General features: G+C 41.3%; 1 protein-coding gene across 2 annotated transcripts in view; it reads right to left on the bottom strand.

The window, feature by feature from the left end:
- The window catches only part of FGF12 (fibroblast growth factor 12), a 560,960-nt gene that overhangs the window by 374,259 nt on the left and 161,292 nt on the right, over positions 1 to 25,409 (bottom strand). The gene's annotated exons all lie outside the window — the stretch shown is intronic.

Raw genomic sequence — 25,409 nt, 5'->3', positions numbered from 1 at the left:
GAGGGCAAGTGCCGCTCCGCTGGGGGCAGCCCCGGGGGGACGACGAGCGGCGCGGCCACACCCCAGCAAGCGCGAACGTGACACTTTGGGACTTCCCGGAGGAAGCTGCTGGGCTGCGGGAGGGAGGGTGAGTGCACGGGCCCCGCGGGGGACGTCACGGGGCTCCGTGCCCCTTCCAGGGGCCGGCGCCCGGAGGGACGAGGACGGGGTCCCGCGCCGGCCCTGGCCTTCCAAGTCTGACGGTGAGCCCGGGGCGCCCACCCGCCTCAGTACCCCCGCGGTGCCGGGCTACGAACGGGGCGCCCGGAGGGGCTCCGCGGGGCCCGGCTCACCGAGCCCGGAAGGCAGCGCTCCCGCGGGCTGCGCTCCTGTCGACGGTGACTCCAGCGTGGGAATCCGGCGGAAGGGAAGCGCCCGCAGGAAGGGCTGGACCCTGGAGGCTGCGGGAGCGTCAGAAGCGACTCCAGGGAACTGGGGAGGTGGGGGGAGGAGGGCGCTGGGAAGGCGGGGATGTGGAATAAAGAAAGCTCTTGGGTGCGAGCCATGAGAGCGAAAGTGTGCCTAGGCGCAGAGCGGATGTGGGAGTCTGGACACCTGGATATTCTGATCCGGGCTCTGTGACCTTGGGTAAGTCACATACCACCCCGGGCGCAGAGCGGGGAAGAGGGTGTGGATTGGAGACCTGGCAACTTCACGATTGTCTCTCCTTGGCTTCCAGTCTCCTGAAAACGCTGAAGCACAGGTGCAGTGGGGAGGCAGGTGCTGCGGAGAGCGAGGGGAGTGAGTGCGGTGGGTAGAGGGGAGGCCAAAAGGAAGAGGCCACAGGTGCGGACGGAGACGCAAATAAGGCGGGAAATTTGAAAACAACAGCATTTAGCTTTGGTGCAATATTCTGGTAGGTTATTTCTGCCAACTGACCCCAAAGATGACCAGTGAGCTTCCCTGTGGGCCTACAGGTCTCAATTTTTTTTTTCATCGGCCACCCCTTTGGCTTTGTTTATTCTCAGAGGCCATCAGTGCCCCTTTGGGAGCCTAGTCAGTGAAGTATGCAAAGAATGCGGGCTCCTGGACCAGACTCCGCCCTATCTGGAACCTCATGGCAAGAAGAGACCTTAAAGGACACATCAATACAGTGAGAGGTTAAAAGCACAGGTGCTGGAGACAAGCAGCCTATGTTCAAATTCCTACTCTAGCTGTGTGACCTTGAACAAATTACTTAACCTCTCTGTGCCTTAGTTTCCTTATTAATAAAAGAGTTAATAGCATCTACCGTATATAGCTTATAGATAATAATAGCATGTACCTTGTTGAAGATTTTAAAACACTTGATATAAAGTAAGTGTCATAATAGTGTTAGCTATTATTATTATTTAGCCTCTCATCTGTAGTGATTTTGGTGACTTTCATTTTCCAAGGAACACAAGTGTTTGTACCAATATTAGCATTTCTGCTTGAAAAAATTAGGTAATAGAGAACAACCAGCTCCCCAGATGGTTCATTGCACAAAACCTGTTAGAAGATTGACCCCGACATCAAACCAAAATTTAGTTCATTTTCTTTGCATCCATTGTTCCAAAACCAGTAGCTGGTTTCCTCTTCCCTGGAAAGGAGTAGATTGGTTTTTATCACCCTTTCTTCTTTCCTTTCTCTAGGCTAAACCTGATTCACAGTTCCTGTGAGGTGCCCTAAAGGTTGAAGTTTAAGGTAGAAGTTCCCTGGTGAAATACCCATTCAAAAGTCTCTTCCTTTTTCTTCTCAAAGATTATGGACTACAGCCAGGACATCTGGAGGGCCTTTTGAGCTAATAGCCACTGCTGGCTCGGCATTCTCTAAACTCCTTTCAAAATTGAGCTCTAGGCAAGGTCATTTGGGGTGGTTCCAAGACTCAAGAGGAGACATCCAGGCCTTCCTTCTAGTCTTGTCTTAGCCCGGTTATTCAGTAGGATCTCCAAAGCTCTGTGGGCTCCAAGGTCCTTGAAGATTTTGCTAAAGCCATAGCACTGTTATCACTGGGGAGGTTCTAAGGCCCCAGCCAACCTGGCCATGGCCTCTGTCTTTCCAGTCTCTTCGGGAATTAGTGAGAAACTTGGCTCATCTGGGGATTCTGCCCATAGAAATTCCCCATGGAGGGAGAGGCAATTAGCAAAAGGAAAACATCTAAAAATATCCCTTCATGCTGCTAGCAGAGGCAGAGAGGTTTCCGGTAGAGCTCTCCTGCTCTGGAACCCAGTGTCTAGAGCCCTTTCTTTGAGGGAAATGCTATTCCTTGAAATGTAGTAAAGGTTTAGCGTAAGCCTCAAGGAACTTGAGCAGAGTTAGCAGGTGCTTGTCTGATTGTAAAATGCACCTGATCTCTGGAGCACCAATTCCCGTGTTTATAATGAGCCTCTCTCAATTCCAGGCAAGGCTGTTGCAAGAATTCAGTGAGGGGAAAAAGTGAAAGTCCTTTGGATATTCTGTCATCTTTGCAAGAAGAGGCTCTGTCACCAAATGCTCTGGGTTCTAGGTGCACCTTAATGATCACACATAGTGGCTCTTCTATTTGAGGATACAAAGAGTTTACTTGTGAATCTTCCCTGTCCTCAAGAGAATTACAAACTCTTAGAAGGCAAGGCAGGAAAGCCAACTCTGTTACAACTAACATTCAAAGGGGCTGCTGCTGTCTTAAGTGACAATGATTCTTATGGTCAAGTGGTTTCATCACAAAGAAAATGGATTATCACATTACTTGAAAAACCAAACTGGGGATCACATTTATAAATTTTTTTGTTGTTGTTATTGAACTCTCAGATGAGTTCAGATTAAACCAGAGAGCACGTAACATTTTAATGCAAAATATTTTCCTATTATATATTATGGACGTTTGATTAAAGAAAGTATAAAAGGAAATAGATCACTAGAGCTTTATTACTTAGACTTAATTTTTTTAATGTTTATTTTTTTGAGAGAGAGACAGAGTGCACGCATGGGGGAGGGACGGTGAGAGAGGGAGACAAGAGTCTGAAGCAGGCTCCAGGGTCTGAGCTCTCAGCAAGAGCCCACTGCGAGGCTCGAACCCATAAACTGTGAGATCATGACCTGAGCCAAAGTCGGATGCTCAAACAGCCGAGCCACCTACGTGCCCCTACTTAGACTTAATTTAATAAAAAAATATATTTGTCCCCTAATCTGGACTTTGATGTGCATGCTTGTTAAAGTAACTCCTGAGGTGACATCAGGTTCAAGTTAGGCACATAGACTTAGTCTTCCTAAAGTATCTTGGGCAGTACTTAAGGAGAACTCATTTCTGCATGTACCATAACATGCCAAAACAGGACAAAACAAAAACAGAGTAGTGGCCATGAGCACAATAGACGGTAGGAAAGTGGCACATTTTAGTGTAAGAAAAACATCCACATTCTCTGCTATGTATTATTATGTAAGCCAAAATCACATTTTTACTTGTAATCGTATTTTTTAAATTCAAGATATATTACTACATAATGACCACATTTTAAATTCTGTTATCTGTTTCTAATTAAGATTTTTAAAGTTAGGCATTCTCTCTATTTTCTTATTGACTTTGGGCCAACTCTGGCAAGTGACTCACTAGTGTGGTTTCAAAATGAAATAATTTATCACTTTCTGAGAAGGATTGGAAAAATCTGGTACATAATGATAGGTTAACTGGTCTAAATTCTTAGTACCTAAATTTTTCTTTTCTGTAGTTATTTACTCACAGTTTGTAGGAATTCATATTTGTTACGAGGGAGTTCTGAGATTTTTAAGTGGTCATTTATCTGAGATATTTTCTATTCATATGAAACAGGAATCTATTGACTCTTGGCATCCGCTATGTAATTAATCAGTATATTTATCCGCTTGGAAGCCTACACTGAGTCAGTATTCAAATATTCAGAATTTTTCCAGGCCCCCCGAAGTTTTAATGAGTATATTAATGGCAAAATGTCTGTTTAATGGAAAGCTACTTTATTTTCACAGAGAAGCCAAACCAACACAGAAACTGTAAGATAAAGACCAGTATGATAGCTAACAGGATTTTCGTTCTACTTTACCTGTATAGTCCACTGGCTGCCAGGGTAAAATCGAGGCCTGTATCTCATGTCGTAGAAATACCTTCAAATCCAATTTCGGTAGGCAATTACCTCAGACTATACATTTGCATTTCCCCCAAAATTCATATTTGGAAATCCTAACACCCAAGAAATTTGGGAAATGGACACTTTGGGAGGCTTTACCTTCATGAATAAGATTAGTGCCCTTATAAAAATGCCCTGGGGGCTCCCTCTCCCATTTGGCCATGTGAGGACACAGAAGACAGCCATCTGTGAGCTAGGACACTGGTTCCCAGGAGACACCAGATATGCTGGTGGCCTTGATCTTGGAACTCCAAGCCTCCGCAACACTGTGAAAAATAAATGTTTGCCATTTAAGCCATCCAATGTATGGTATTTCCTTGGTAGAATCAACCTTATTAGATAATGTGGCAAAAACAGTCACTAGCAGCTAGCTTACTTTATTAATGACATACACGGTCCACGTGACATTTAACTATAGTACAATCTTGAATTGCAAGTAACTTGTTCTGTGAGTGTTCCACAAGATGAACAAACGTTTATAATAAACTTTAACGTGGTAAATGAGCGAGGCCTTGTCAAACAAGTAGTACATGACGCAGAACATCATGTGATCACAACTGAGCCAACTGTTCTTGAAATTAGCTTTAATATATTAGTGCTTTGAATTACAAGCATGTTTCTGGAACGAATTATGCTCACAATGCAAGGTTTTACTGTATTTTTTTTAAAGATGACATACATTGGGATTTTTATTTTTGTTATCTTCTTCCTCTTGTTCTTTTCTATTTGTTGTTGTTCTTCTCCAATAGGTAATTTTGAAATAAATTTAGACTTCTAGAAAAGTTGTAAAATAACGGAGTTCATGTATACTCTTCACCCAACTTCTTTTAATGTTAATAATTCACATAACCAGTGTACAATTATCACAGTTAGAAAATTCACACTGGTATTGTGCTATGAAATAAACTATAAACTTTTCTGAAATTCACTAGTTTCCCCCCCACCTCACCCCATCTTCCATGATCCAGCTAACATCCACCTTGCATTTAGTTGTGTCTTCTTAATCTCCTTCCATTTATTTTTTTAATTTTTTTATGTTTTTTATTTACTTTTGAGAGACAGAGACAGGGGAAGGTCAGAGAGAGAGGGAGATACAGAATCTAAAGCAGGATCCAGGCTGTGAGCTAGCTGTCAGCACAGAGCCCCATGCGGGACCCGAACCCACGAACCGTGAGCTCATGACCTGAGCTAAAGCCGGACACTTAACCCACTAAGCCACCCAGGCGCCCCTCTCCTTCCATTTATGACAGTCTTTCACACTCTTTGATTTTCAGTATTTGACACTTATAACTAATATTAATCAAATATTTCATAGAGTATCTTTCAATTTGGGCTTGTCTGATATTTCTTAATGATTAGTATAAGGTTATTCATTTTGGCAAAAAGGCCACATTAGCTATGTTCTTTCTTTCTCAATCCATCATTATCAGGGGCTACATGATATCAACTAGTGATACAGTATGGATCACTTGATTAAGGTAGTGTCTGCTCAGTTTCTATGCTAAAGTTACTTTAAAAAAATTTTATAGTTGATGAATCTCTTGAGAAGAAACTTTGCAGCTATGTTCATATCCTGTTTCTCCTCAGACTTCCATCCACTGATTTTAGCATACATTGGTGTGTCTTGCTTGCAGCAATTATCATTGTGCTGTTTTCCTCATAGTAGTGACTTTGTATTTTCCTCATTCCTTCTATACAAATGGGAATTCTTCTGTAAGAGCTGAACCTCCTCCTTCTCTTATTTACTTATTCAGTTATTTATTTATATCAGTATGGCCTCATGGATATTAGTTCTCTGGGTCATAACTCAATACTATCATTATTTTGTGGCTCAAATTGTCCCAGCTTTAGCTATTGGGAGGTCCTTCTGGTTGGCTCCTACACCCTTTATTGAGCAATTCCTTAATTTTCTGGCATCACAAGATGTTCCAGGTTTATCTTTTATTTTTCTTCCCCCAGTTCTGGAATCAACCAATTCTCTAATGAGCCCTCATTCTTTTTATTAAAGAATAGTATTTAGGAACCAAAATCCAGGTGCTAAGTGTTCTCATTGTTACTGGGGTGTTCACTGCTCCTAGCCTCTCTTGGTGGAGGGAGTTAGGAAATATATGTATATACAAACTCATATACCATAGTTGTTGAAATATCTATTTCTCTCTATAAATGGGTGGAGATATCTATATGTGGATATATTTATATGTATATGCATCTATATGTAGATATATAATAGGTAGATATCGCCAGATAGGTATAGAGATAGATACAGGACAGAAACAGAGAGAGAAATAGCCATCATTAAACCTATGATCCCAACCAAACACACATTTTGTTTTACTCTTTGCCCTTTCCTTATTTGCAACTTCTTTATCTGACAGTGGAAAACCATTTATTATTTATAATATATTCATTTATTTATTCAATTCTGGAATACACTTAAAGTATTACAGAATTCCTAACCAAAATTCCCATGAGGAAAGGATTCATCACTAAAGTACTGCATTTATGAGCAGCTATTTTTGTCATCAGACTTACAATATCCAGTAAAAACATTATTTCCAAAAGTGACGTAGGTTAGTTCTTTTCTTCACCATCCTTTTCAGTATGGGTTAGTCAACCATTTGTTATCCAGTTAGTTCCATTTGTTATCACTTGTGTTCTGTGCTGGCTGATTTTAATTATTTAATCAAAATTAACTTTAATTATTTATTTCTCATTTGAGTATATAAAACATTGGTATGGTTCTAAGAGTCAAAAATTTACACACAAAAAAATATGCTCAAATAACTGTCCCTCTCTCCTGTCCTGTTCTCATTTCCCCTTCTTTCCACTCCTTTCCCACCCATTCCCTAAAGGTAACTGGCCCCTTTAATTTCCGGTTTATCTTTTCTATGCTTCTTTTGCACAACTGAAGTTCATATATAGTGAACTTTAAGTTAGTTCCAATATGTTGCTATTATAAACAGTACTGCAATAAACCCTTGCATATTTTCATATTGTCAGTGGGTAGATTCTTGCAACAATGTAATTCTTTTTTGGGGTTTGTACTTAAATTTCATTTAGTTAATATACAGTGTAATATTATTAGTTTCACGTGTATAATTTAGTGATTCCATACTTACATACGTCACCCTGTGCTCATCACAACAAGAGCACTCTTTAACACCCACCTCCCTACTGGCTACTGGCAACCATCAGTTTGTCCTCTATAGTTAAGTCTAAGTTTTCCTCTCGTTTCTTCCCCCATGACCATTTGTTTGCAACAATATGATTCTTAGAAATGGGAATGCTGAGTCAAAAAGTAAGTGTATACATAGTTTTGTTAGGTCTTGACAAGTTTCCTTTGAAAGTATTGCATGAATTTGGATTCCCACCAACAGTATGAGAGTCCCTATGTCCCCACAGCCTCACCAACTTCTGTTGCACTGTCCTCCTTTCTCATTTTTGTCAGTTTGTTTTCAATGTCTCTAATTTTCATGTCTTTAATTATGAGGACATTCGAACATTATTTTCACTTGAGAGCTTATATCTTTGCAAGAAATTGCCTGTTCCTGTTATTTTCTAATTTTCCTATTGGAAAAAAATCACTCTTAAAAGACCAATATTTACCACCAAGGAGGGCACTGAAATAAGACTAATCATATTAAATTAAATTTTTTAAAAATGTTGTTCAAAACAAGGTCATCGCCATTGGGAAAATAGTGTACAGTTCCCAAATAACTTTTTAACCCAATCACTCATCTATCCACCTTCCCCACAAATAGTTAGAAACTAAAAGAAACTAAAATCCTTGCCCTACAGAGCTAGTAAAGGAAGAGAGAGATGTAGACTATAAGTGTAAGATCACTTTGCAGTACTGGTAGCACTGCAGAGTTCAGTGAAGTTACAAAAGAGGGATAATCCATTCTGTCTTTTGAGGGTAAGAAATAAGCAGTTAGAAAAAGCTTCATATAGATTAAAAAACTTAGCTGAAGGGAAGAAAACACCTCTCATTGAAATGCTTAATAAATGCTGTTACTTTATTGTCTAGCCAGACTTAGTAGGTACTGCCTCCACTAAAGAACGAAGTCTGCTTGGCGAAAACAGCACCCAGAACTCAGACCCTATTTACCACCACCTCTGACCTACTTCAATCATGTCACTATTAATTACAGGGCATCTACCGTACATACATCTTATCTTAACAGACTCAACAGGCAATGAAGGATGTTCCCTTTGCAGTACTTTTCTGATAAAACCTGCTGGTATCTGGTTGATGATTAGGATTTCCAGGCATTTTTCTCCAACCTTCCCACTCACAGAACCTAATCTTCAAAGAAAGAATACCGCAAGATTTACTACTACACTCAGGCATTTTCCATTCTCTTCTAATAGCCCTTAAAACAGTTTGTTTTGAATAAATGCAGAGTTTGTCATCTATAAGAAAACCTTAAAGGTGAGCTTTCTGAGTCACAGAGAAGGAAAATATCTCTACTTTATCATAGCCAAGTATGAGTTATTTATTGTGAGGATTTTGAAATCAGTCAATCCACGATAGTTAATACTGGAAAATTTCAAAGGAGTACCATTTTCTTCTTAATCAAAACTCATTACTGAAATGGGGCACAATTCCAAGTAAGTGTTCTCACTCCTGTCACCTGAATACATCTCTAACTCTAAAACTCCCACGCATTTTTTCAGACCTACCACAAATGCCACAGTGCTCTCCCAGGGAAACATTTTCTGAACACTATAGTTCCTCTCATATAAAACTTTATTTGGCCTCCACCTATATATCTTCTCTAAGAGATTATGAGCCCCTTTACCTACAAATTTAGGTATATGTAACTTCCATTTTTTAATGTCTTAAGTACCTATAACATGTAATAAATAATTTATTTACTAAATATTGATGGAATGAAATTAAATTAACATTTAAAAGTTAAATATTAATGCCTATTAAATATATGAGATGAAATAAAATGGGAACTCTTTTTGTAGATTTTTCATTTGGGAAAACTGTACACTAAATTAAATTCTTTAAATGTGGTAAAGCCCCTCCCTAAGAAATGTGGTGAAAACCTCAGGACAAGGGAAGGCAACCTTGCTATGTGCACATGCATGACGCTCCTCATGATTCTGTAACACAGACCGCCCATTCAGACTGTATGTTACCATATACGGGAGACAAAGGAGCAAAAATTATACAAAAGGCAACCCCTTGTTCTGCTCAGAGCTCAGCCTTTCGGGTCTTAGCCTGCTGAGGCTATGCTGGCATAAATAAGCTTGCTTCATGGAAAGAAAAGCCTTGGTGTCCTGACTTTGTGTGACTCACTGCTACATTTCATGGGGGCTCATCCGGGATGGAGAGACGGTGTTTCACCTCCTTTGTCACTGGGGCACAAACCTTGGGGCACCTGGAGATGCGACCTAGCCTAGCGCCAGAAGACTGCTTCATGCATAGGAGCTTCACCCCTCCTGGCGGGCCGGGGTGGGGGCCCTGGATGCACAAAGGAACATAGGCCCAGGAACCAGCTCACAGAGCTACTGGTTAAACTGGTAAGAACCCAGGTTTGTTTTGGTAGGTCTGCCCCTAAAAGGCCTAAGCGGAGCCTGATCACCTCCTAGATTTGCCAGAGTAGTTCCATAAGGAACGAACCCACAACTCCAGGGCGCTAGGCACTGTGCAGTGGTGTTGGAGTCACTTTGTGACTGTATGTGAATGAGACGGACAGCAAAAAGTCTCTGACCTCACCAATGGGCTGAAGCAAGTGTTGAATCCCAATCTGTGGTTCCTTGGCAACCTCATATGGCTCAGGGTGGTGTCAGACTTCCTTGAGAGTCTGACCCCAGTCAGGGCTTGATACTGATCCTGCTAATGCTAAGAGGTGCCTAAAATATCTCCAAGAGGAGATTGACTAGAAACAAATGAAGCGAGTGCGTCTTCTCCAAATTAGTCCCTCCCTTCCCCCTTTTTCTTCTCTTTGAGTGAAAGTTATCTGTCAGGGGAGGACATGGGTGGAAAGCAGAGTAAGCCAACTCCCCTAGAGAATACATTGAGGAATTTCAAAAAGGGATTTCAGGAGATTATATTGTAAAATTAACTCCCAGAAAGTTCCAGACGTTCTATGAAATTGATTGAACATCATTCAGGATGGACTGGCCTGCTGAGGGCTCACTTGATAAAGAAATAGTTGGCCAAGTGTTCAGGGTCATTGTGGAGGATCCAGGCCACCTTGACCAATTCCTAACTGTTGTCAAGACCTGGTCCTATCCCAGCCATCTTGGCTAAAAGTCTGTATTAAAAAGAACTGTAAAATTATAACGGCTCTTGTCATGGCTTCCTCCAAATGCTGGCCCCAAACTGAAAAACCCATACTGTTGGGAGAGCCTGAGGGCCCCACCCTGCCATATGCCCCATTGTACCCCTCACTGCCACCTGTTCCTCCAGCCACCCTGGTTGCTGACACCCACTGGAGCCCGTCCCTTGTTCCAAGGCCTCGCCACCTCTAGCACCCCCGGCCTCTCCAGCCCAGACCACCATTCCTAGCCCCATATACTCATCCTGGAAGGCAATTAGAATATAAGGCCAGTGCAGATAGTGTCTCCCTGCAGTGACACCAGAGAGCCCTATGGATGCCACTGAGGGAAACTAGAGGACCTGTCTATTATGATCAGGAAGGCCAGATCCGAGGAGGCCAGCATGTTGTGTACCAACCCTTCACCACGATGGACTTCCTAAATTAGAAGCACCATACTCCACATATATGGAGGAGACCCAGGCTATGATTGAACTAATGCAGTCCATAATCCAAACCCATAAACCTACCTAGATGGACTGTTGCCAACTCCTCCCGACCCTCATTGACATGGAGGAGTGCTGCCAAGTCATCCAGGCAGCCCTAAAATGGTTAGAGAAGAATTGCCTGGCTGGGATGCTAGAAACCTAAGCTTATGCTCAAGCTCACTTCCCCGGAGAGGACTCAAACGGGACCTAAATGACTCAAATGTAGATGGAGGGCTTGCAAGGACTGAACAGTATCAAGAAGCCCTTCTAAATGGCATGAAGGACGGGAGAAAAGGCCATAAATAGGAGTAAAACATCAGAAGTGCTGCAGGAAACCAATGAGAGCCCTAGCCTGTTCTATAAGACACTATGTGAGGCGTCTCATCTCTACACCCCTTTTGATCCAGAGGCACCCATTAACCAGTGAACGGTCAATGCAGGTTTCATAGGTCAGGCCCAGGGGCACATCCAGTGCAAGCTGCAAAAGCTAGAGGGTTTTGCTGGCATGAATGCCAGTCAGTTGCTAGAAGTAGCAACTAAAGTGTTTGTCAACCATGACCCAGGCAGTGCAGAGGCAAGCATGCCGGAAAATGCAGAAAAAGTCAGACTTGGTAGCTGCTGCCTTGGTAGAGTGGTCAGATCGCTCCCGGAAATGTGCTCCACAGGGACTGGGCTGGGGCCTAAAAGGCAAATGGTGGGGAGGATCATCTGCTGAGCATTAAAGTTAGGATGGAACCAGTGTCTTCACTGTCATCAGGAAAGCCACTAGAAAAATGAGTGCCCCCTGTGGCTGGGTAATTCTCAGCAGGGCCTCAAGCAGACAGAAAGAGGCCATGTGGTTCAGGGATGGTACCAACCAGCATCATGACCTCATGGGTCCCCCGAAGGTGATTGTGTGGGGCAAACCACCACTGAGGACTATGAAGAGGACTAGGACAGACTGGGCTCCATTTTGTTAGGCCCCCAAAGATCTATGGTACAAATGAATGTGGGAGGCCAAACCATCGACTTCATGGTAGATACTGGGGCAGAACACTTGCTGGTGTCCCAACCCGTGGGCCCCCCTCACAGAGACAAGCCACCATTGTGGGGGCCATGGGAAATTGGACACACTATCCTTTTTTGCTGCCTTGTCAGTGAAATTTAGGTGGCCATGAAGTCATCTATGAATTCCTTTACCTCTCTGACTGCCCCATGACTTTAATGGGCTGGGACCCATTGGGAAAGCTGAAGGCTCAAATAACTTTCAACTCCCACGGACAAGCTGCTCTGACCCTATGAAAGCTGGAAGCAAAGATTATGACTCTCACAATCCCCCAAGAGGAAGAATGGCACCTCTAAGTCTCATGGAGGAGCCACAACAGGGACCTAAGCTGCCCTTCAGAGTATTGGGGTGTGGGCTGAGGACATCCCACCATGACTGGCCCAGAACATACCTCCAGTAATTGTAGGACTAATATTTCATCCCTCATAAGGCACAAATGAGGATACAGAAGTACCTGAATAGACTTCTAAAGTATAGGATCCTCCTACCTGGTCAGGTATCTTGGAACACACCTCTCCTACCAATCCAGAAGCCAGACACTGATGATTATCAGCTGGTCAAAGACCTGTGCACAATAAACCAGGCCACCGTCACCCTGCACCCAGTTGCCCTGAACCCATGCACTCTCTTGGGTCTTATCCCTGCCAAAGGTGCCCTCTTCACATGCCTAGACCTCAAAGATGCCTTCTTCTGTATCTGCCTGGCAAACCAGAGTCAACCGACTTTCACCTTGCAGTGGGAGAATCCTGAAAATGGTAACAAGGGCCAGTTGACTTGAACCAGATATCCTCAAGGGTTCAAAATCTCCCCAACCATTTTCAGCACTGCATTGGCCTCAGAACCAAGGGCCTTCCCAGTAGATGAATATGGCTGTGTCTTGTTCCAGTACATAGAGGACTTATTGCTGGCTGGAAGGTCTCAGGAAGATTGCATAGAATGAACTCGACAGCTCCTTGCCCTCCTATGGGAAACTGGCTGTAAGTCTCAAGGAAAAAGGACCAAATCTGTCAAAAGAGAGTCAAGTACCTTGGCTTTCACCTCTCCCAGGGGCAGCACCAACTCAGCCCTGAGAGAAAACAGGCCATTTGTTTGATCCAGCCCCCTGGACCTGATGTCACTGAGACCAAACCCCTGCCAAAGGGGACTTCAGTACAGAAGACAGGGCTCATTGTGCTAAGCTGAACCCTATGACGGGCGGCAGGGATACATGTTAGTATATTCACAGACTCTAAGTATGCCTTCACCACTCTCCACATACATGGGGCTTTATATAAAAAGAGGGATCTAATAAACTCAGGAGGAAAAGACATAAAGTGTGGTAAGGAAATCCTTGAACTCTTAGATGCTGTGTGGGCCCGTAAAAGAGTGGAAGTCATGCATTATTGGGGACATCAAAGGGGAGACACCACGGCTGCTTGGGGAAACCTTAAGGCAGACCAAGAGGCAAAGCTTGCAGCCTCCAAAGGAACAACAGAATCAGCACCTTTAACTTCTGCACTGTTTCCTATGGGGCTGTAATTACTCACAACATGAGAGTACCTGGTTTAAGACTTAATATGGAAGCTACCTCCCAGATGGATGATGGAAACTTGAAGATGGCCGAGTAGCAATTCCTGAGGCCCCAGCTCCAGCTGTTGTCAAGCAGTTCCATCAGGAAACTCACATTGGCTGGACAGGTCTTGAGACTGTTGAGCCAACATTTCTACATCCCTTGACTCTCCAGCACAGTCCAAGCTGTATGTGAGCAATGTGAAATGTGTGCCTGGAATAACCCACATCAGGGACCCAAGGCTGGCCCTAGGGTGCAGAGTGTCGGGGAAGCCCCATTGGAAAATATGATGGTGAAATTCACTGAGCTTCCCTAGGTGCAAGGCAGTACTTATCTGTAGGTCTTTGTGTGCATTCTTTCAGGCTGTGTGGAAGCCTTCCCTATCCACAATGAAAAAGGCACATGAAGTGGCCTGACTTCTGAAAGAAATCATTCCTTGATTTGGGATCCCTATCACTATGGAATCAGATAACAGGCAAGTGTTTGTGGCTGAGGTGGTATGGCTGGTGGCAAAGGAATTAAAGATCACTGGGGACTTACACAAGGCATACCGACCCCAGAGATCTGGGAAGGTGGAACAAATGAACTGAACCCTGAAGTGGCAATTAAGTAAACTATTTCAGGAAACTCACCTACACTGGGACCAGATGTTGCCAATCGCCTTGTTAAGAATCAGGTGTAGCCCCACTAAGCAGACAGGGTTCTCCCCTTATGAAATCCTTTATGGGCACCCTCCCTCCAGTATCAAGGGCAAAAGAGGGGATGGAAATGATATAGGCAACCTAACCCTAAGGCAACAACAGATGGGGCCCTTGGCTTTACACTAATCACCTCACACCACTAGGTTAGGGAGTGACCTGAGTCTGACCACAGACCTCACCCATTTAAACCAGGAGATGCTGTATGGGTGACGGAGTAGAATGTCCAACCCCTCAAAACCCAATGGATGGGCCCGTTCCTTGTCATTGTGTCCACCCCTACTGCAGTAAAGATGGCTGAGGGGGTCCCTGGATTCACCACAACAGAGTGAAGCTGGCATCTCAAAACTGGGAATGCGTTCCTGATCCATGCAAGCTGACCATACAGAAGAAGCAATCTGTGACTCCAGAGACTCTGGGAGACTGCAGCCCTGCTTTAGTCACTCCGGAAGCTGACTAATCTACGCGCGGCGACGCTTGAGGAATCGACAGTCCAGCGGAACAAACAGACTGTCCTTATTTTCTATATCTGTTTCCTTACTGTGATGCACTGTTATCCCTTGTTTCCCACTGTCATTGTGATTCTTGCTCTACTTTTCCCCTATATAGGATTTGCAGAGGCCGCCCTGGCTGGCTAGAAATACGGTGAGAGGTTTCTGTTGGCACTCGCCTTCTCTTTGTGGATAAGATGCTTCTTTCATACTGGTTGCTTCTAAACTGGACCCCTTCCATAGACCTAGATTCCTCATCATGTGACCCATGTATTCACATAACCAGGTCACGCCAGGGAGTCACTTGGACCTTACTTACTATACCCACTTCTCATGCCAAGGAAAAGTCCTCGGGACCTGCAGGCACAATAAGACCACCTATTCTGTCTGCAAATGGGAGAGTCCAACTGATTTGAGCCTCATTACTCCCACAGTGGAGACCATTTAGAAGTTCAAACCTACCAAGAGAGGGAAGCCATGGTCAGCCCAACACAAATTACTAACCCCAAATGACTGGTGTCAATGCTGTTTGACATATATGCAGTTATAGGTATTGGCCCACAGGCTTCTGTCATATGAGAAGAGCAGGCACTTGTCATGCGGAGGCTTAGGCTGGGAGTGGGAATTCTGACTCAGTGGCAGATACATGTGTGAGAACAGTTTATGTGCCTATACACCTGAGTTTTTATGCCCCAGCTGGAGTTGTGTTTCATGGGCTACTTGGTAAAAAGAAAGCACCATAGCATTCCTTCAGAAGGAGGCTACTACATCAGGTTGTCAATCAAAGGCCTGTAGCCCTATTAATTTTACCATTAACCCTGGATATTCCAAATAGCAATGGGGCACCTGAATTGAAATCTGGATCCATGAGCTAGGCAGAGACCCAGGAACTGTGCTATATTTCAAGAGAGTCACTACCATCCATCCAACCATATCCCATCAAGTCTTCCATTCCTTCTACAAAAAACAAGAAGTAGCCCCCCCTCCCATTTACATCACAGCAAGGAACTTGTTTCTAGCCCTACCAGAGACTAGAGCCCAGACTCTGAAGATCTCTTCTTGCTGTGTATGCGGGGGAACCCATATGGGGGAATCAATCGCCATGGGAGGCTAGAGAATTAGATCCCCGCAGAATGGAAGAGAATGTAATGAAACAGAATACCCCACTCCTACTACTGGTTTGGTTCTACAAAACCTCAATTATTGGGAAAAACTGCCTTGTCTGATGGGGGAAAAAGTTCATCATCTCTGTTGGAGGCTTAACGTGTCTAGGCCAAAGATTTTATAACTCAGCTGCCCAGGAAACGCAATTGTGGGGGTCTCCAGATCACCGTGAGCCAGATCCCGATCCCTTGTCTAATGGTTTCCATCTCCGAGAGGCCTGGGACAATGCCGATGCAGCCACTGAATGGTGGGCCCCTTGTGGACTACACTAGATATGTGGAAGGACAGCCTATATAGTACTTCACTCAGACTGGTCAGGATCATGTGTGCTGGGAACTATTCGTCCATCTTTCTTCCTGCTCCCACTTGCCAGAAGGGAACATTTGGGAATCAAGTGTATGGAGACAGAGAGACTCAAAGAAAATGACGTGACCTACAAATTGGCAACTGGAAAAATGACAAATGGCCTCCTGAGCATAGAATCCAAAATTACAGCACTGCCACCTGGGCAGAGGATGGGTCCTGGGGCTACTGCACTCCCATTGACCTGCTAACCTGCATAACAGACTGCAAGCCATTGTAGAAATGATAACCAATGAAACTGCCAGAGCTCTTAACTTACTAGCCAAGCAACAAACCATAATGGGCAATGCTATCTACCAAAATAGTTTGGCCTTAGATTACTTGCCTGCTTCAGAGGGAAGAGTTTGTGGAAAGTTTAACCTGAGCAACTGCTGCCTACAAATAGATGATGATGGAAAAATCATAGGAGAAATCACAGATCAAATGAGAAAGGTTACTCATGACCCAGTCTGGACCTGGAAAGGTTTGGACTCCGAGGAGTTATTTGGAGGATGTTTTCAAATCTCAGGGGATTTAAAACCCTCATAGATCTTATCCTCTTGATTTTGGGAGCATGCTTAATTCTACTTTGCCTAGCTCCCGTAGTTATACAGTCTGTCTCCAGCCTCACTGAGGTAATGGCTGAAAAGAAAACGGTCACACATGTGATGATGTTATGGAAATATAAACCTCTAAACCAAGATGATGCTCTTTGACCCAAAATAGGGGCTCTGAGCATCAAAAGAAGGAATGTGGAAGAGTCCCTTCCTAAGAAATGTGGTGAAAACCTCAAGACAAGGGAAGGCAACCTGGCTATCTGAGCATGTGCAATGTCCCTCACAACTCTGTAACATAGACCATCCATTCGGACTGTATGTCACCCTATGTGGGAGACAAAGGAACAAAAATTGTACAAAAGGAAGCCCCTCGCTGTGCTCAGGGCTCCGTCTTTTTGGGTCTTAGCCCACTGAGCCCATGATGGCACAAATGGGCTTCATGGAAAGGAAAATTGGTGTCTAGACTCTGTGTGTGACTGGTCGCCATACAACAAAGTAACATTAACACATCATTTGTTATGTTAAATTATTTTATAACTTATCTCCTACATCTATAAAAATAAATAGTAACCATTTTTGTGTGAGGGAAGAATCTAAGAAAATTTGATTTTTAGAAGAAAGAGTTTGAAGATTTTTACTTATGAAAACTGGATAAGGAGTGACTGCAATGAGTATGGAGTAGTTTGGGGGCTGATGAAAAATGTTCTGGAATTGTTGATGATGGTCACATAGCCTTGTGTATATACAAAACCATGAACTGTACACTTTAAAAGGGTGAATTTTATGACGTCTGAATTATATCTCAATTCAATTTTTTAAAATTCTGTAAGAAAAATAATTGGGTCTCAGCAAGAGGGTGTGCAACCATAAAATTGATTTAAGTAGCGATTTCTTTTCCTTTTTCTCTTTCCACTTTAGTTGCCTTTCCTTATTTGGATGGAAATCCACTCTGTGTGCTAAATATTGAAATTGTTAACTCTTAGGTGACATCATAGGAAACATCCAGGACTTCAGAGCTCCACGTTCCTGACTTCAAGCCCCAGTGTTACCAGTTACTAGCTGCGTGTGTCCACAGACAAATTCCTTAACTTTTTGAGTTTCATTTTTTTAATTTACAAAATGATGCTACTGACCTGCCTTATAGAAGGCAGGCAACAAAATATGGGGGGCGGGGAACACTTAATGGAGAGTTTAGCACTTACAACTGTCCCCACAGACAACAGTTTGTAATTTTTTTGGATTGAAGTATAGTTGACATACAATATTATCTTTGTGTCAGGTATACAACATAGTGATTGCACAATTATATACATTAGAAAGTTCTCAGCATAAGTGAGGTCACCCTCTGATACCACACAACATTATTACAATATTATAGACTGTATTCTCTAAGCTGTACTTTTCATCCCCGTGACTTATTTGTTGTGTAACTGGAATTCTGAACCTCTTAATCCCCTTCAACAATTTCTTGACTCTTTTTCCCCCAAGATCTGCAGTCTGCTTAACAAGGACCAGGATGTTTTTAAAAGAGAACCGTCTTAAAAAAAAAAAATCAGGACATAGCGTAAGTCACACAATGGCCATTCCTGTACTTTAAATTTATAATCTGTAAATGCAAATGGAAATATCATTCTTAAAGGCAGATTCTAAAACTTTAAGGTTATAAAGAATGTTTCAGATTCTTACATTTGGAAAAGAAAGGATATGAAGATAAAATTTGGAAAATCCATCCTTCCTCCATTTTCTAACACATGCCCGATGCCGTCATTGACACCTCAAGCTGAGGAATATAAGTAGCTTTTGCTTAGGAGGAGGTGTTAACATGATGCCCACTTGTTTGGAGAGTGTTTTTTGTTTGTTTGTACTTTGTTTTTAATCCAAGTAAATTACTTATGACACTCAGCTTTAGGACTGCATTCTGGACCAGCAAGTACCAAGATCATGCCTTAGCCATTTGATTAGAAGTTCCACGATCAAAAAGACCAACATAGGAGGTAAAAAGAAAACAGCCTACACTAGGATCTCAATTTAAATTACTTGACTTAAAAATAAATTTAATTAATTGATTTTAAAAGTAAATACACTTGGGGGGAAGACTGAAATCATACACACAAAAATACAACAGCGGCGATTTCTTGGTGATCGGCGGCCGAGGAGAGCAGGGGTATGCCTGCTCAGAGCTGCTCACAGCAGGAAGGCCACTGGCCTAAACTCCTGGGCTTCACCTCTGCTTTCCCACTTGTGGGCATCCCTGCTTTGTGCAGGTCACTTAGCTCCCCCACGACCAGCTTCTATTCATATGGAATGCGAACATTAACGGCCACAGCAGGAGGTTTACTGAGATAGTGTACATAAAGCAGGAGGCACAGCACCTGGGCAACACAGAACATGCAATGGATATTATCGATATTATCGTCAATTTCTGTCCTTGAATTTTTTGTATTTTTGAATTTTCTAAAATTAACATTGAATACATTAAAAAAAATTTTTTTTTGTTTATTGATTTTTGAGAGAGAAAGAGAAAGAGCATGAGCAGGGGAGGGGCAGAGACAGAAAATTCAAAGCAAGCTCCAGGCCCTGAGCTGTCGGCACAGAGCCCGATGCGGGGCTCGAACTCACCAACAGTGAATCATGATCTGAGCAGAAGTAGGATCCTTGAGCAACTGAGCGACGCAGGTGCCCCAATGTTGAGTATATTTCAGAGCAGAAATAAATATTATTTTTTTTTAAATATCAGTATTTTTTAAAGAGGCGTCTGGGTAGTTTAGTTGATTAAGCCTCCGATTTCTGCTCAGGTAGTGATCCACCATTCCTGAATTCGAGCCCCACTTCAGCTCTGTGCTGACAGCTCAGGGCCTGGAGCCTGCTTTGGATTCTGTGTCTCCCTCTCTCTCTACCCCTCCCCTTTCTCTCTCTCTCTCTCTCTCTCTCTCTCAAGATAAAATAAAGCATTAAAAATATTTTTTAAATATCAGTATTTTTTATAAGTGGCTTTTTAAAAACCTAGGAATGTCACATCTTCAGACTACATATAACTCTTGAGGTTCTAGTATCAAAAAAATTCTTGTTCCATGGCCCTAATGCAGGTACTTCATCTTTCAACTCCAGTAAGTGCCCCAAAATGTTGGTAAACATGCTATTATTATGCACAGTTCTTCTGAAGTCAGATAGAGAGATTTTCAGGAAAAGCATAAGCTATGAATTGGATGGAGTTTTCTGATTCCTGCCATGAACAGACTTGTAGGGATTGAAATGCCACATCTTGGAAGGATATTTAGTAATATCCCGAAAACAGCTACCAAATACCCTTTTTGAAAAGTGTACCAATTCATAGTTTTATTACGTGTCTACCTCTGCTTCCAGCCCCTCAAATGACATTTTAAAAATGAAAGTAAAATGTATTTTTGTTCCTAAGTTCCCAGGATCAATTATCACAAGCTTGGGAAAAGTGAGAGACTAACTAATTACCCAGGTACTCCAAGAAAGGAAAACAGATGGATGCATTCCAAAGTCATTTTTCTAATTCCCAAACTTTTGCTGCCTGTTCCCAATGGCAGAGTTTAAGGATTTAAACTCTGTGTGTCTCTCTCACATACACCCCTCCCACCATCTTTAATTGTTCAATTAATTGTCCTAATCTATTTAGAATCACATTATTTGGAAGGGAATGAGAACAAAAATGAAATAAATTACTCTTTCCTGTGGGTTTTGCTTGTTTATTTTTTTCTTCCAGGAAGCAATTCTTGCATTTTCAAGCAAAGTTATTTGGAGACCTCAAACACGGACCATATCATCTGGTATGATACTTAGCATACTGCCAACAAAACCTGAAATTGCTTTCTCTATCCTCATTTCTCCCATACACTTCCACAAGGAAACAAATGATGGATGCAAACGTCTATTTTCAACAGGTATTTCATCTGCCATCATTTTCTGTTAGTCAGAAGAAAATATCCCTAGTTTTACAATTGTCTGGGGAAAGAAATTTAAAATAGTGTATGCTCAGGAACATACACAATTTTATCTAGCTTCCTGACCATTCTCTCCACAATATTTCATCACTTATCATTACTTCAGGTCCACAATTCCGTATCTGAAACACCTGTGGCTAGGTGTGTGCTGTAATTCAGGTTTTGGGGGCACACACAGTGTTTCTAAAAATTAATGGAATTAATGTATAAAATACCAGCAAAACCTCTTTGTGCTGAGGCAGCACCTATAATAACGAAGATTGATACTTCTGCAACAATATCAACAAATATTCTCATCAGTGGAAAAATAAGGGTTATAAACAGCCTACCATCAATTCAGGTCAGGTTGTGCCACCAAATAAGTTTGCTACAAATTAGAATACAAAACAAAACACACAAACCAAACCAAAATAAACCAAACATACAAAACAAAAAAACCCGGGTTGTTAGAGATTCTTGGATTCAGACTATTAGACAATGGGTTGTGAACCTGTGTTTGCTTTTTTTGAAAACAGACTTTTGAACTTTTGAGCCTTGGTTCATTTACTCTCCTTAGCCAAGAACATCCTCTGCATCTCTTCTAGTTTATTAAACTCTATCATGGATAGTCCAAACATCAACTCTTCATGAAACCTGAAGTTGGAAGCATGCGTTCTTCCTCTGTTGTCTGCATGTTTATCCCTCGCTCTAGACTAGAAATTCCTTAAGGAGCAACCCTCTGTCTGCTTTGCCTTTGAGACCTGTGATTCCAGCAGTCTGTTTCCCTCAAAAGAATAAATAAATTGAATGAAGCCAGCCTACAGAAAATATCAATACTGGCAAAGATTTTTAGTGTCCTATCTCCATCCTTCTAAATGTGGATTTTTACAAGATGATGGATTTTATTTTATTTTGTTTTTTAACTAGTTTTACTCAGGATCTACCTTTTCCAGGCAAATACTTCTAGCAATGCTAAGAAAAACTATAAGCTGCAATCGCTACTGGTTTTCAGTGCAGTTCACTCTGAGCATACTTCCAAGAGACCAATTTTAGGTTATTGCAGTGTTCAAGAAATGTGAGTGAGAAAATTAACTTTCTCTTATATTGCATTCTTAATTCTTTTTCCAATTACTTAACCATATTTGTATTATTATTGTTTGTATTATTTCTAGGAGTAGGTTTTAAGCTCCTTGATGGATTGGAAAAGTTATCTTCTTATTTTATATTTTTTGCAGTGCTTTTTGTAGACAATTGAGTTGCGAAATGAATTAACATATTACTGAATAATATGTTAATATATGCTTGAATCATTTACCTTGTGAATAAGGTAAATCATTTTACAATAAATATTTAGGTGACCGGAAGAACCATTTTTCTAATATTGGAGATTAGATAACGTATCTCCAAATAGAAATACCAGCTCATTATTTATAAATTCAAGGGGATACAATACAGTTCCGTTGGGTCCAAGCTTAACTTTTACCTTATGCTGTTTTTAATCTTATATTCTATTTCCATAATTTAGTTGACTGTCATGTGAAATATTTTAACTCCTTTTGTAAGAAAATCATTAGAATATTTAAAAAACCGGGGCACCTGGGTGGCTCAGTCAGTTAAGCCTCCGAGTTCGGCTCAGGTCAGATCTCACATTTGTAGGTTCAAGCCCCACAACAGGCTCTGTGCTGACAGCTAGCTCAGAGCCTGGAGCCTGCTTCAGATTCTTTGTCTCCTTCTCTCTCTGCCCCTCCCCCTCTCATGCTCTCTCTGTATCAAAAATAAATAAAACATTAAAAAAATAAATTTAAAAAATAAAAATAAAAAAATAAAAAACAAACACACAAGAAATTAATGAAATGCTTCATACACTGGCAATAATAATAGAAATAGTAAATTGGGTGTATTTTGGCTATAAAGGTTGAAGAACAACCCTAAATAATTCCTAAACCAAAAAATTAACTCTAATAAGCCAAATTTGGTTTTTCACATTTGCTTTCATGAAATATTAGTCTAAACGTGTACTACTGAATAATACTTGTCTGGCCATCCATCCATCCATTCATCCACCCATCCATCCATCCAATCATCCATCTAAACATCCATTAGGAAAAAAATTCCACATAAAATTTTAATTCCCTTCTTAGCAGAATGATTCAACTGAAGGAAAAGAGGTCCTTTTTGTTCAGCAGAGCACCTTGGTGGATTAGAAGCTGAACAGTGGATTCAGAGAGGAGCTTGGGAGTAAGGGTGGAGAAAATGGAATTAATCTGCATAATAAAGTTAGACAAATTTGGAGTTCCTGGGGCCATCCAGAAGGGACTGTGAAAAGCTGAGAAACATAGTAGGAGGCTAGAATCTGAGATGTAAAAATGGCCAAGAAATTTTTTAGAACAGGGATATCCAAACAATCTCTACACTGACTTAATTTGGCAGAAGTAGAATTCAGAGCAAAAGGTGACCATAAAAATATGACCCCACCCTGAAAATGTGCATAAGCGTGGTAGTCTTGGTGGAGGATATTACACCTTCCAAATTTCACAGAATAGAGATCAAACCAATCTTATCTAGGTCTTAATTGGTACAGTGACTTCAGCTCTATGCCTGAGATCCATGAATACATACATGCACACATTTATATGAAGCAAGTGTCTGGAGTTTGTCCAATAACTTCAAATATTTGCAATATAGACACAAACCTGAAAAAAAGATGCAAAGAAGGAAGAAAGGAAAGGAAAAATATATAAGTACCTAAAAACACTGTCAGGATCATGGCACAAAATGTTATATATTTTGTTTATGGGAGCACATTAAGTTCTTATGCATTTATTTACTTTTTTAAAAAATTCTATTTATTTTTTTTACACATTACTCTGTATAGTTATTTCAGCATATTCAACAATCTAGAACAGGGGTTGGTAAGTTATGGCTCACAGACATTCAGGCTTACTGCCTATTTTTGAAAATAAAGTTTTATTGGAACACAGCCATGCCCACTCATCTGTGTGTTGTCTATGACTTGTATGCTACAACTGTCGAGTTGAATGGTTGTGACAGAGACAATATGGTCCACAAAGTCTAAAGTATTTGCTTTCTGGCTGTTGGTAGGAAAAGTTTGTTGACCTCTGGTCTAGAAGAGTAAAAAAGAAATTGAAAGAGACAGACGTGTTTTTAAAGTGAGAAACGCCAATTCTAAGGAGAATAAGTAGACAACCAACCACCCAAGAAATATCACGATATAGTCACAATAATAAAAGCCTACTTTATTATTTAGTGTGGGGTAAATAGCATCAGATACCTTAACAAGTCTCTGAGGGAGACTGTGCCACTTTATACTGCAATATAATTATTAATAGTAATAATTATGGTGCTGACAAATCAAGGTGTAAACTATGCTCACAATCTTCTAAAAAATAAACTTGAAAAATAAATTTTAAGAAATGATAAGAAATAAGGTTTTTGCTTTTTTATTTTTATTTTAGAGGAGGCTTTATACTAAAAAAAGTAAGCTTTGATAACTATAAAATTCACTTATGTGAATTATTTAATTTTTCTGAGAATTTTACTATAAATTTAAATTATCCCAGTATTAAATATCTCTAAAGAACCACTGAGCATATGTCAACATATGTTGGACTTTTCTCCTAATAATTTTTAATTTTTTACAGGCTTTCTTTCATGTTGCTTGTCACTTAGTCTATACTCAATAAATACCTGTTCAAAAATGAATGACTAAATAATGTTATCTGCACTATTCCTGGTAACATGAGGATTGTCAGACACTGGGACAAGGTAAAAGCAACATCCAGACTCTAGCTCAGCCTCCTCAAATATTCCTTAGAAATACCCAACTCTCTATGGAATAATTACACATATTCCAAAAAAAAAAAAAAGCATATCATTACAATTTTGGTTTTCCATGAACTATACATGAACCTCTTTGTAGAAAACAGACTGGTAATTCCCAGTGGCAGTGGAGCAAGAGAGGTATCTCGAGCACAAATATACCCATTGATACCTCACTTACTAACTAAATGTTGTTTCCTGTGTGTTAGTCACCATGAATGAGTCTTCCTGAGATCCGTCACCCTGGAGAAGTCCCTGATCAAACTGCATTAAGTTCAACTTATCCAAGTTCACTACTTTCTTCACAAGGCCTCTGCTCCCCACCCCAGCCAACCCCCAGTCTCTCCCTTTTCATTTTCTTTTTTATTTTATTTTTATTTTTTTAATGTTTATTTTTTGAAAGAGAAAGGGCGCAAGCGGCGGAGAGACAGAGAGAGAGGGAGACACAGAATCTGAAGCAGGCTCCAGGCTCTGAGCTGTCAGCACAGAGCCCAATGAGGGCCTTAAACTCATGAGCCATGATCATGGCCTGAGCCAAAGACAGATGCTTAACTGACTGAGCTACCAGGCGCCCCTCCCTTTTCATCTTCTTGACTGTGCCAACTCGTTTAGGGGAAAGTTGTGTCTAATTAATTATGAATGTACTTTATAATAGTCTAAAGTATATTCAAAGGCATATTGTAACTAACAGACCTTGGTCTTTATACAAATTATAGCTTATACTGCAGTAAAATTGGCTATATGGAAATGATATTAGGTTCTAGACAGCTTGCTAAATACAAAACTAAATCTGAAATCAACCCTATAGTTCTTCAAAATGGTCAATCCAGGTAAATTAGACCAACGTTTATCCACTGGACTGGTATTTTGA

This window comes from Suricata suricatta, chromosome 5, assembly GCF_006229205.1.
Source record: "Suricata suricatta isolate VVHF042 chromosome 5, meerkat_22Aug2017_6uvM2_HiC, whole genome shotgun sequence".
In the NCBI taxonomy this organism is placed as follows: Eukaryota; Metazoa; Chordata; class Mammalia; order Carnivora; family Herpestidae; genus Suricata; species Suricata suricatta.
This window is presented reverse-complemented; position numbering and strand designations above follow the sequence as displayed.